This window comes from Ceratotherium simum, chromosome 19, assembly GCF_057802395.1.
Source record: "Ceratotherium simum simum isolate JZ-2026a chromosome 19, ASM5780239v1, whole genome shotgun sequence".
NCBI lineage: Eukaryota > Metazoa > Chordata > Mammalia > Perissodactyla > Rhinocerotidae > Ceratotherium > Ceratotherium simum.
The window spans coordinates 21,444,463-21,457,985 of record NC_141918.1 but is presented as its reverse complement, the minus strand read 5'-3'; positions in this window follow the sequence as shown (position 1 = coordinate 21,457,985).

The window sequence follows — 13,523 nt, the reverse complement described above, 5'->3', positions numbered from 1 at the left end:
ATATAATTTCCTAAAGATAATGTAGGTTAGAATTCATAGTTTCTGATAGAACAGGAAGTCCCAAGTCCAAAATTTCTCCAAATTTCTATTAATTATTAAATTTAGAATCTATATTTCTAAAATAAGTGGAATATTTTACACAATTATTTTTTTCTTTTTTTTTTCTGAGGAACATTAGCCCTGAGCTAACATCTGCCGCCAGTCTTCCTTGTTTTTTTCTTGAGGAAGATTAGACCTAAGCTAACATCTGTGCCAGTCTTCCTCTACATTATATGTGGGTCACTGCCACAGCAGACCTGATGAGTGGTGTTGGTCCACGCCCCGGATCTGAACCGACAAACTGGGGCCACCGAAGCAGAATGCACTGAACTTAACCACTACGCCACGGGACCGGCGCCTACACAATTATTAAATGCAAAGTTATATTATAGATATGATTATTATTATATGCAAGATTCATAATCTGTAAAATTTCCAGTATATCCCAATTGCTTAAAAAAAATACAAAATTATTTTAGTACATAAAAATTGGTTGCAAACTACTAATTGAAGACTGACCAAAAACTCTGAAAATACTAAACATTTTATTCATTAAAAAATCCATTTTTGTTAGAAATATATATATGATATTTTCTGTGATTCCATGTTCTTCTAATTCATCATTGTAATCTTCCTGGAATTTTTGATATTCTTGTGTTCATTTACTACTATTTCACATTTCCTTGAAATCATAATCTCAATCAACATTTTACTTGCTTATTGGAGAAGGCATGCAAACCTACCCCTGGGTATTTTCCTCGTGGAGAAATAGAAATGTCTCAAACACTGAGAACTAAGCTGTATGAATGAGTTTGATTATCTGTGATTTTTTTTTTACATGTGATAGGAGTGTGATGGGATATGATTTCCTTCTAAAATCTCAGAGTCAAAAAGATCACATGATTTATTTTAATTGTTCAAGATTACATGGTACTTTTCTTCCACACACAAATGTGAAATCACAAATATCACAGCTAAATATTTACCTAAAATAACTATATTATCCAAACACATATTAGACATAGATGTTGCTCCCATGAACTCTAAGAATGCCACTCCCCATTCTGTAGCATCTAAAGGAATTACCTTTAGATTATTTCTTTGAAAAAGGAAAAAAGAAAGACAAGAAAGCTTTTCTGCACAAAGCTAATAAGCAAGACATTTGTGTAGCTTCAAAAGCTTGAGTTTATAAACAGCAACTGTGTATGATTTAAGTCATCAAACAATCAATCATTCCTGTTTATTGAACACCTATTATGTGTAAATCATTGTTTCATAACTGAGACTTGGGAGAACCTTGACCAAATCAATAATTCAGCTGTGAAAAACAAGCCCAGAAGTGCACCGATTCTTTCTAGTTTTCTATACCCTAGAATTACATTCATGCTATTAAATTGGCCCCTGGTGTTATGAAATTTAATTAATCCATTAATTCCAAAATCACAATGAGATTCATGTATTATAAAGATATTGGCTAGGGGTGCATCCACAGTGTTTCATTCATTATCTAATCTCAAGGACCCTCTCACATGCCAGTTAAGTGAATAGGCACCCTGATCTATCAGAGATAAGATATACTAGCAGTTGCTGGACTCCTCTCCATTGCTTTAGTCTTTCTAGGTTTAAGAGTATCATGGTTCTCATCTCTCTATGAACCATGATTCTTACTACACTTACTTCCTTGATTCCTCTCAGGTTAATCACAAACATTTTGTGTACTGCAGAAAAGCTTTTAGCCTAGCTTGATTAATTTATACATGGCCTATATCAGTTCTCCTAAGATCACTCATGTGGTTTGACTCAATTAACTACACTGTTCACCAAGCATTATAAAAGAAAAATAAGCCTATTTATTTGCATGCTGTAAACCAAAAACTCAAAATATGAGAATAGCACCCAATTGATCACTCTCAAATGCCTTATACTTGGCCCTACAGCAGAACGCTCCTATAATGTGTATTTACACCCTTGAGTTGGATATGGCTTATAATTAAAACAGCATAAATAGCAACTCCTGGACTGTGGTCAAGCTTTATGGGATCTTTATTTTCCTGATCAGCAAAAGACAGAAGAAGAGAGTAGGGACAGAGCAATATCCAAGAAGGATATCTGTAAGATCCACTGTAGCAGCTGTGATCTGAAAAAGGTGTCTTCAATCTACCCTAGTTCCTGACTGTCACTGCTTACAGCAGCCCATCGGAGAAAGAACAGAGCTATGTGTTATGGGTATGGCAGTGGGGAGGGGAGTGGCTTATTTCCTCGTTAGTTCCAGCCTAAATATTATTACCTCAACTGACCTATTTTATTTACTGGGGACAAAATTTTACACAGGTTTTTCTTTGGTTCAGTTATATTGTCTATCCCCTCACACCTTCCCTATCCATATGCTCAGAAGATGGCCTATTTCTCTGAGATAATAGAAATAATCAGCAGAAATCTTCCACAGGCTCCCACTACTATATCAATTCACTTATTTGTATCCAGATACATATGCTCTGCCTTCTCTCCTTTTACTATGGCTGAACTGTTTTTAATCCTTTTTAATTCTAACACCTTCACCTATGCATTAGATCCCATCCCTCTCACCTTCTCAAGGATATTATTCTAGAAATTCTCTTTCTCCTGCATCATCTTTTTTTTTTCTCTCTTTTTGTTTATCCCCATCAGAACATAAATATGCTGTTATTTCCTCTTTACTTGAAAACAAACAAAACATATGGTCAACTATTATTTGACCTGGGAGCCAAGAATACTAAATGGAGAAAAGATAGTCTCTTAAATAAATGGTGCTGGGAAAATTGGATAGTCACATGTAAAAGAATGAAACTAGACCCCTATCTTACACCACTCACAAAAATTAACTCGAAATGGATTAAAGACTTAAATGTAAGACTGAAAACCACAAAACTCCTAGGAGAAAACATAGGACAAAAAGCTCCTTGACACGGGTCTTGGCAATGATTTTTGGATATGATACCTAAAGCACAAGCAAGAAAATAAAAAAACAAGTGGAACTACATCAAACTAAGAAGCTTCTGCACAGCAAAAGAAATGACCAACAAAATGAAAAGACAATCTAAAGAATTGGAAAAAATATTTGCAAAATATATATCTGATAGGGGGTTAATATCCAAAATATATTAAGAACTCATACAACTCAATAGCAAAAAAACAAACAATCTAGTTAAAAATGGCAAAGAACTTAAATAGACAGCTTTCCATAGAAGATGTATGAATGGCCAACATGTACATGAAAAGATGCTCAACATCACTAATCATAAGGGAAATGCAAATCAAAACCACAATGAGATATCACCTCACACCTGTTAGAATGGCTATCTTCAAAAAGACAAGACATAACAAATGCTGGCAAGGATGTAGAGAAACTTGTGCACTCTTGGTGGGACTGTAAATTGGTAAAACCACTATGGATAACAGTATGGAAGTTCCTCAAAAAATTAAAAATAGAACTACCATATGATTCAGTAATTCCACTTCTGGGAATATATCTGAAAGAAATGAAAACACTATGTTGAAGAGATACCGGCACCCCCATGTTCACAGCAGCATTATCTACAATAGCCAAGATGTAAAACAACTTAAGTGTCCATTTATGGATGAATGAATAAAGAAGCTGTGGTGTGTATATACAAAGGAATATCATTCAGTCATACAAAACAAGGAAATTCTGCCATTTGTGGTAACACAGATGGACCTTGAGGGCATTATGCTGAGTGAAATAAGTCAGACAGAGAAAGACAAATACTATATGATCTCATTTATATGTGGAAGCTGAAAAAACACAAACATCAAAAGAGATCAGATTTGTGGTTACCAGAGGGGGTAGGGGGAAGCGGAAATGGATGAAGGTGGTCAAAAGGTACAAATTTCCAGTTATTAGATAAATAAATAGTGGGGATGTAATGTACAACATGATGACTATAATTGTCACTGCTCTATGGTATATTTAAAATTTAAGAGAGTAGATCCCAAGAGTTCTCATCACAAGGAAAAAAAAATTTTTCTTTTTTTTTTTGGTATCTATATGAGATGATGGATGTTAACTAAAATTATTGTGGTAATCATTTCACAGTATATGCAAGTCAAGTCATTATGCTGTACACCTTAAACTTATACAGGGCTGTATGTCAATCATATCTCAGTGAAACTGAGGAAAAAAACAAAACAAAAATATCATTTGACACCACTTTCTCTTTCTAGCTACCAAGTCTTTTCCATAAGCCCTTTGCAGGAAAACTCCTAGAAAATGTCATCTGTTTTCATTGTTTCTAATTACTCTTCACATTCTTACTGGAACCCATTCCTGAGTTTTATTTCCACCATTCCAGCAAAATTGCTCTGAACACAGTCAACAATAACCTTCATATTGCTGAAGTCAGCGGTCAATTCTAGTCCACATCTTATTTTACCTATCACAGTATTTGTCACACTTGAAACACGTGCTTCATTTGGCTTCCAGTAAACCACAATTTCTATGATCTCCTCCTAAGTCACTAGTTTCCCTTCTCAGTCACCTTTACTGGTTTCTCCTCACCTCCCTGACTGTTTAACATTTGACAGCCCCAGTGCTCAGACCATGGCTACTTTCTTTTATCCATCTACTCTTACTATTTTGGTAATCTCACGTAGTCTAATAACTTTAAATGCCATCTCTATGTTGATGGTTCTTAAACTTATATCTCTAGACCCAACCTCTTAGCTGTATTGCACACTTTTATATCCAACTGTTAAATCCACCTCTTTATTTGGATGTCTAATATAAACCACAACTATAACATATAATAAACCTAAATCATTTTTTCAACAAAACTTGCTCTTACTTCCTACTTCCTAAACTCAGTAAATTATAACCCCATATTTTCAGTTGCTCAAACCAAAAACCTTGTTACCTGTATCTCTCACATCCCATAATCTATCCTTTTGCAAATCTTGTCAGTTCTGTCTTCAAAACATATGTCAGACCTAAATTTTATCACTATTTCTACAGCCACCATTCCAAACCAGAACATAAATATCTCCCATCTAGATTATTGGAATATTCACTTAACTAGTCTCCCTGCTTCCACCATGGCCCACTAAAGTCTATTATCTATACAGTGGCCAGAGTGATCCTTTTAAAATGGAAATTGAATCACCTGGCTTCTGGGACAATGAACCATGTTGCTTTACTCCTAATTCAGTGGTTCTTCCCTCTCACTATTCCTTACTCATTCTGCTCTTTCTCCCAAACTCTTAATGTTGGAGTGCCCTAGAGCTCAGTCCTTGATCCTTTTCTGTTCTTTCTACACATTCAATTAGTAATCTCACCCAATATTGATGCCATAAATATCATCTATATTGCAACGACTCCCAAGTTTGCATCTCCAACTTGGCTATGCATATCCATCTGCCTGCCTTGTTTTTCCAACTGGATATCAAATAGATATCTCAAATTCATTATTTCTGCAACCAAACCTGCTCCACTTGTGTCTTTTCCCTCACTGTCAATGTCAACTTCTTTCTTCCAATTGCTCAGCCCCAAAACTTAGAGACACACTTAACATCTCTATTTTTTTCACAACTCATATCCCCAAACTACTAGCATCAGCATAACCTGCAAACTTGTCAAAAATGCCAATTCTTAAGCTTACTCCAGACCTGAATCAGGAACTCTGGATAGGACCAGAAATCTCTGTTCAACAAAGTTTCCAGCTGATTCTTTTAGTTGATTCCAGATGTTTGCTCAAGTTTGAGAACCACTGTGCAAAAGAATACTGCGAGTCTTATTGAGAACTGAAAGAATCTTAGGAGCAAAGGCTGATTCTTCTGTTAAAAGCTAGAGTTCTTCGTAGGCTATTGTGATAATCATAGTTGCTATTGTTAAATCTCACAGGGGTCTCATGGAGGTTGGGCGCGTATGGATGTGTCATGGCTAGAGCACAGCATGTGAAAGATGATGTCCTAGGTTGAAGAACTGTTCTGCCTTATTACCTACATATTCTTGAGCAAAGTATTCCACATCTCTTTCTCCTATGACGTACGGAAAATAATACTTAACTCAGAGAGTTATTGGAAATATTGAAGGAGGTTAGGAATTTAATAACATCTATAGCAGTGTTAGCATATAAAGTTAGTTTCTGATGACTTTACAGCTAAAATTTCCACTGTGGCCTCTCTGCCAGAGGTGCTCTCTCTTTTTCAAAAAAGAAAGTATAATGGCCAAGGGCCAAGGATTGAAAAAAGATCCTTGAGAAATGCTCACATTTATTGGGAATAGGAAGAACTTGTTCATAATTCCTCTTTTGTCCCTTATTTTAGGCAACTCCTGAAATCTCACCCTGTCCATAAAGCCTTCTCATTTCCTGTCTCTCTCTACACATGACAGTTCCATGATGATTCTAATGTTCCTTCTACTCTCTTCACTGACTCACTGACATAGAATGTTGTTTTCATGCATTTGTTTATTTATTTTATACACTTGGCCAATGCCCGTCCTCTAGCCTTCGTACCTTGTATATAAAACGTCATAATTTCTATATGTCTCAGGGAAAGCTCCTTGGTAGACACGGCTTGCTTTTCTTGCCTCTATTTGCATAATGGTTGTAGAGCACCATGTAAATACAGAGACTTGATTAATGGTTTCTGACAGATGATCTCAAATAAATTACAAATAAGCCAAAATTATAAATGTATACAGTTCTCCTAACTGTAATTTTTATCCTTGTTTTCTAAATTCACAAAATTCCAATTTGTCTCCAGCTATTCTCCTTAGTGCTTTGTAACTTGAACAAAACATATACCTAAAAGGTCTACGTAAAAGGAAAAAGACATAAAAACTAAATTGAGAAGCTGAGTCAGGCCATTAAAAATAATCAATATTCTCCCATGGGATATTTTTCTCTCCCTTGCTTCTACTCTCCTTCTTCCTCTGTGTGTGTGTGTGTGTGTGTGTGTGTGTGTGTGTGTGTGAGAGAGAGACAATGCTTTTGTAATGCAACATCCTAGAGAGATGTGATTGTCAGGTTAATAATCTTTATATCACCTAACATGTTCATTATCACTTACCTTCATTTACATACACAAGCAGAGAGAAATTAAGTTCTTCTGTACCCACCTCCTCTAGTATAGCTCTTTGATTTGCCCTTATTACAACCAAGAGAGAAGATCCTGACCGATAACTTTCTCAGAAGCAAAAGCAGATTTGATTTGTAATAGACTGAAGTAAAATTTCAGGTGATTCTGCTTTCTGAGCTATGGTAAACTTCCAAACTTCAAGCTGCTACAGCCTTTTAGAGATGCTAAACTGTTGGAGATGTCAGGTAGAGATTCGGCAGGACTGAGGTGTCTTAATGGATTTTAACACTTTGTTATGTAACTGAGACTATAGTCACTATTGGTCACTGTTATTATATATACTGTGTGTGTGTGATTTTGGCAGATTTATATAAAAATGGTTTACCTTCAGAAATAGAAATGTGGAATCTATTGATGAACAACGGTATCTCCATGACTCCTTGAAATCAAGAGAATAATTATCCAAGAGGAGCTACCTTTAAACCCTCTCCAGAGAACTCTCAAAGTCACGATCAAAAGCCAGTTGCTTAGGACATTTTCAGCATGTCCTACTCCTGGGCAGAAAAATGAGTCACTGCCCATATTCCTCAGTTAATATTTTCTGGCCTTATTTTAATGTAGGGAAACACAGAAATGATCTACAGCTATAAGAATGTGAAATACTTTGAGCATCACTCAGAGTTCTCATATGACAAGATTTATCAATCTTTAAAAAGCTCAAAAGCCTGAGAGAACAAAAACTGTCAAACACAATCACAGCACCAGGGCTCCACAGCACCAGAAGAAATTAAGTGAGGATGTCACCGAGTAAGATGCTCCTGCTCACACACTCACACCAGCCAAGAAGAAACAGTAAGCGCTACAGAGTTTGAAAAAAACCTTGCCTCACATGTGGAATAGCACGACACCTACACAGAAAAATAGCGAGCTGGTGCAGGTATCAGCGCTGACATTTCAGCTCAGCTCCCTCCACCCCCTCTCTTCCCTCCTCAGTCCCACAGGCAGCTGCGGCATTGACAGAAGGCCTGTGTCAGTTTCCATCTGACTGTCACTCTCACTTCTGCCTCTATTATCAGCAGTGCACTGGGGCAGTCCCCGCTTGGAAGGGCTGCTGATCTCTATCTCTCCACTCTACGCTGGCCCTGCCATGAACCTAAGAGAGAGCAGACAGAAAGAGCAGGGGGGAAAGGCTGTGCTCTGGGAAAGGGGACGGGGAGGGAGGAGGCGGGCGGTTGGGAGGGAAAAAAATGAGAAAAGAAAAGAGAGAGAAACCAACCAAAAAAGGTTAAGGAGGATAGGGGTGGGCCAGAGGGTGGGGGCGGTAGCGAAGAGGAACAGACCGAGATGGAGTGGGGGGCACTGATACAGTTTGGTCCTTTTCTTATTTTTCCTATCCATTCTCCAGCGTTCAGTCTTTTGTGTCAGCTTTCAGAAATGCTCTGTTTGACTGGCAGCCTGTCACAGATCAGTTACCACCTAAAGCCGCTTGGCAGCGAGAGGTGACGGCCCAGGAAGGGATCTAAGTGGGTTTATCAGTGCTTCTTTACGCCTCGTGAGCTCCTTGACACAAAAGGAAAGGGTATTAAAGATCTAAAGCGAGCCCAAAAGCGTGAAAGCTCCTTATAGGCTGCAGGATGTGGATGTGACTAAATTTTTAAATATTTTGAGTTGATGCTATTCATTTTGCCAATAGAGTAGAAAGAATTTTTGTTACAGAAATGAGTGTATGTTCCACTTGAGTGAGATTTGGAAAAGGGAGGAAGTCCCTAAAATATGTGCTTAGAATATTACAACCACCCTGTATTTACAATCATGCATCTGTTTTGAATATAAATAAAATGAAACACATTTTAAATTAAAAAAATTCACATTTATATGATTCAAGTTCATCTTAATATTACAGATTTTTCTTTTTTAAACATTATAATTTAATATTTGGAATTTGATTTTTTTTTTTTTTTTTTTTTTTTTTTTTGTAGAAATGGTAAGTGTGGAGAAGATCCAGAATTCATTAGGTCTCTGCCATGTCTTCTCTCATGGTCCTTTATGCATGGATTATTATTAAAGTAGTGTATTTTTAGCATGCCAATAGCTTCTCTCAGCACATTCCTACAATGATAAGGGTCCTACTACCGATATTCAAGACACAAAGACACCTCCTTTGTTACCTAATGATAATATTTTCTAGTATTTTGCTATTTATTTTAAGATTAAAAAACTGGGCTTTCCCTGGAATATCATTTGAATGCCACGATAATGGATTATCAATGATAAACTACTTTCTGGTATCCAGGACAGACAGATTTAATTTAGAAAGTGACTGAACCAAACATACTCCTGATTCCACAAACCACACATGATCACAGCAGCCAGTCTCTCAGCACAAGCTATTAGCTCTGTGTCAGGAAGCACTGCGTCCTGAATGTCTGTTCAAGAACTCTGGATTTTATTTTTTTGTTATAATGAAGATAATGAGAAAATAAATATATTCCATTAAATGTTTACTGATGTCTTAAAGTAGAAAGTTTTCTAATTCCTTGATTTTATGTAGAACTATCACTCTTTTTCAGTCCTCCTATTATTTGCCTGCTAACCTGTTTTCCTTCCTCCTGTTATCTGAGTCCCTTTCCAGATTCCACAAATTCTACCAAGCCTCTCTCAGAGAAACTCTTGCTTGGTTGAGATTCTCTATTTCTTCAGTCATCAGTTTATAGACTAGTAGATATGTGAGGAAAATCAAATTCATCTCTTTCATTTTATATATAAATAAATGAATAAACAAAATTTCTTACCTCTGCAGTGTGCTACTACAATCCTAAGAAGTCCATAATAACTACATATCCTAAGAAGTCCATAAACTACAATAAGAAAAAAACTAAAATAAGATTTAAAAATATCTTAAGAAACAAAGTTAAGCAACAACCCAGACAAGATGAGCAAAGAGGTTTTAGAGTCAGAGACTGAGTCTTCCAGCTACATGGCCTTAGGTAAGTTAATTTTAACATTAACCACCCTAACCTGGTACTCTCATCTGTAAAATGTGAAAAACATCTACCTCTCAGTGTCATTAAGGGAATTAATGAGATAACACATTAAAGTTTTTTGTACAATGTATGTCACATGGTAAGCACTCAATAAATGTTTGCTAGATTGTTTCTAGTTATTAGCCCAAAGATTCACAAATAAATAATCAAAAAATTAAAAGGAGGAGGGGAGTTGGGCAGGTCTTCTGACATTGACAACATAGACAATTTGCAAACCAATCAGCACAAGAAGATGGGTGTCCTGTTTTACAATGAGCTTAACTAGACAGCTTGCTTCCAATATGAGGTAACTTCAGCTAAATTCAGTCATCTTAAATATTAACGTAGTGCAGCTTTTCCTTCATTCTCAATTTAAAACAAGGTCTAAATGTGGCTTCTACAAATATTGGCATCAATAGAGTAAAAGTTAATCCAGGCCAGGCATTAGATTGTGCACAGGTGTCACCATTAAAAAAAAAAAAAAGACACTTGCTTTGTTCAAATTTGGAGCTAAAGGGCCCAACTTAGAAACCACTATTAACATTGTGAAAAGAAATGTTTTTCAATTGCTTCTACACTGTTATTTATTGTTCTAAGTGATCAAGATTATTACACTAAGTAGAAGCTCTTCATTTTTAACTGAAACTAAGAGTCAGAAAGAAAAAACAGATCCAATGGAAACAGGCTCATCAGAGATGTTTACTATGAATCATTTAGAATTCTAGTATGGCTTTCATCTCAGTATTGGAAGCTGTAGAATTGAGTTAATTGACTTATTTCCTATTTTAAACAAATTATGGTCCCACACAAACTATTATATTAGCCCACATCAATCAGATCCTTGGGACACCGTATATAATGTTTAGGAAGAAGTTAGGGATGGTGTAGGGGGTAAGGAGAAAAAAACCAAAATTTCAAAATATCAGCAAAGACCTCATGGTCTAATCTCACCTTCAATGAAATTTAACTCATGTCTGGTGTATTTTATAAATGGTAATGTGTTATATAAAAGAGAGGAACGCTAAAAAAAGATTATAGACTCTAGTCTCAATGGCAATTTTTCAAATCCATGACCAGAGAAAAAGGAGGAGCCCAAAAGAATGTCAAAGCTTGTTCAATCCCCATATGTGCCCATTAACTTCACAAAAAGAAAACTGCTCCTAGTCACAGCCCCAACCTCCGCACATTTGTCATCTCATAAATGTGCCACTAGTCACGCACAAAAGAATGTGGATGCCTCTTGTCGCAATTTCTAAAAATCATGGTGGGAATAAAGTGACTATGTCTACTTGTTGAACAATGCTCAAGCATCCAGTCAAAGGCTTTAAAGATTCTCTTTCTTTGTTTCTTCCTGTTTCTTTTTTGTTTGTTTTATCTCAAACTAATTTGCATTCCTGGAAGAACAGCATTTTCTGAAGGAGAAAATGTGTGGATTTTTTTGCTTTATGACTGAGGGAGCAGGTAAAAAGTGGGGATGACTAGAAAAGTCAGGTGTCATGCTAGATCAACAAGCTGGGAACATAATTTAAAGCCATTAAATACACTTACTAGAAAATATGGAAACATCTTTTTAAATCCAAGGGCCCCCGGTTCCTCAGAAATCTTTTTTAATTTGATATAGAATGTTTTGTAGGTTATAAAGACAGCATAAAGAATAAATGAATTTTTATTCAATGTACAAATATAGATTAAGGTAGCTCTATATCTCAATATCCTCGGTCTTGGATATTTAATGGAAAAGTAGAAATGTGCTACTAAAAAAGGGGGAAAAATAAATTATGGTTGATGATGACCAAAAAATGTCAAGACGTGAGAGGCCTGTTTTAGGAAAATGCTCCATGAATGCCAACTCTCTTCCTAATTCATTAGAATTGTACTAAGAGGTTAGCATGCACAGAGCATCATCTTTTCCGTCCAGAACATTGCCATTAATTTATGATTCTATAGCTGGCAGAAACAACCTGGTTGCAAATTTACATGCTCTGGGCATCAAATAAACTAATTAAACCGATCTATACAGTAATTGTCTTCTACTGTTTACTGATTAAAAAGCCCTTGAAATAATGAGAATTCCTTGCAGTAGGAAGGCTTGGACCCATGAGCTATGATGACTATTGATGGTCTCAGAACTCCTCCTGGAGGACACGAGGTTAAGAGACAGTGAGGAGGAAGAAAACGCCTAGCCCTCCTCTCAGCAGTCACTGTTCTGAGACTCTGACTCTGAGACAGTGTGACCTGTTTCGGAGTTTAGAGCTAGGATTCTCCAAAGTCACCAACAATACTCCTTAGCTAAAATTTCAAGGTTACTCAGAAGATTCTTTAGATAAATGTCGTAACAAGGGCAACAGCTCTAAGGGAAAAGTTAGCTGTAAATATAACCCTATAAGATAATAGGACATTCTTACTCAATTTGTCCGTAATTTATACTATTTTTAAAAATTTTTTCCTTCTACATCAAGGAATTTATGATTCTGGCAACAGCATAATGAGGAATATGAGTGTTCGTAGTTAGACAAAAAACAATTTCCAAAGATTTTAGGAATTGTACAGTTGTCACTTTGTACTCTAGGAATTCTCAAATACCAACATTTGGGGAAATGTTTTCTTACATTTTATTATGAAATATGAAAGCTGAGAGAACATTCGGAACACTTTTCATAACATTCAGAGTTCTGGAACATTGAATAACCTGAGCAATGTTTTATATTCACCTTCTGTATATAACCACTTTGCACTCAAAAATACAATATGGTTTGCAGTTATTATGTTAGAATAATTTGTTTTATGTATTCATAATAATCCAGATCAAAGACATATTTTCTGAATATGTTCAGGAACACCCATTAATTACTTCACTACTGCTTCTACTTTTTAAAAAACAAGGAAGAAAAGCAGAAGAAATACATTTATAACAAATTACTTTAAATAAAATTACTGCATTACAGGGATGTCCTTAAGCTATCTAGCTTCTATTTTTTATGTATACCTAAAACTTAAGACCTGCTGAACTATTCTAGTGCAATGTTGTTTTAAAATTTGTATAAATACCTACCAGGTTGAGAATGCCTGCCAACTTTCAGCATGGACTGAACCACCACTAAGAAAACTTCCCCATAAGAGTATACAATGAAAATTCTTACGTAGCCTTTAGCTGCAATTACCTCTTGCAGTAGAATTATGTCTAATCTCTTGTAATATACTAACGCTCATTCAAAACCAAAAGGACAGACCCTATTTTTTTAGCAAAATAGAGGTTCTCAAATCACTAATAGCTGCTGCTAACAAAATGACAAAGCATCTTTTTAAAGTTTGATTTAGAGTGTTAGTTCTGTGTTCATATCCCTCATTAGCTCTGATTCATAACTAGACAAGACAGGGCCAATATTA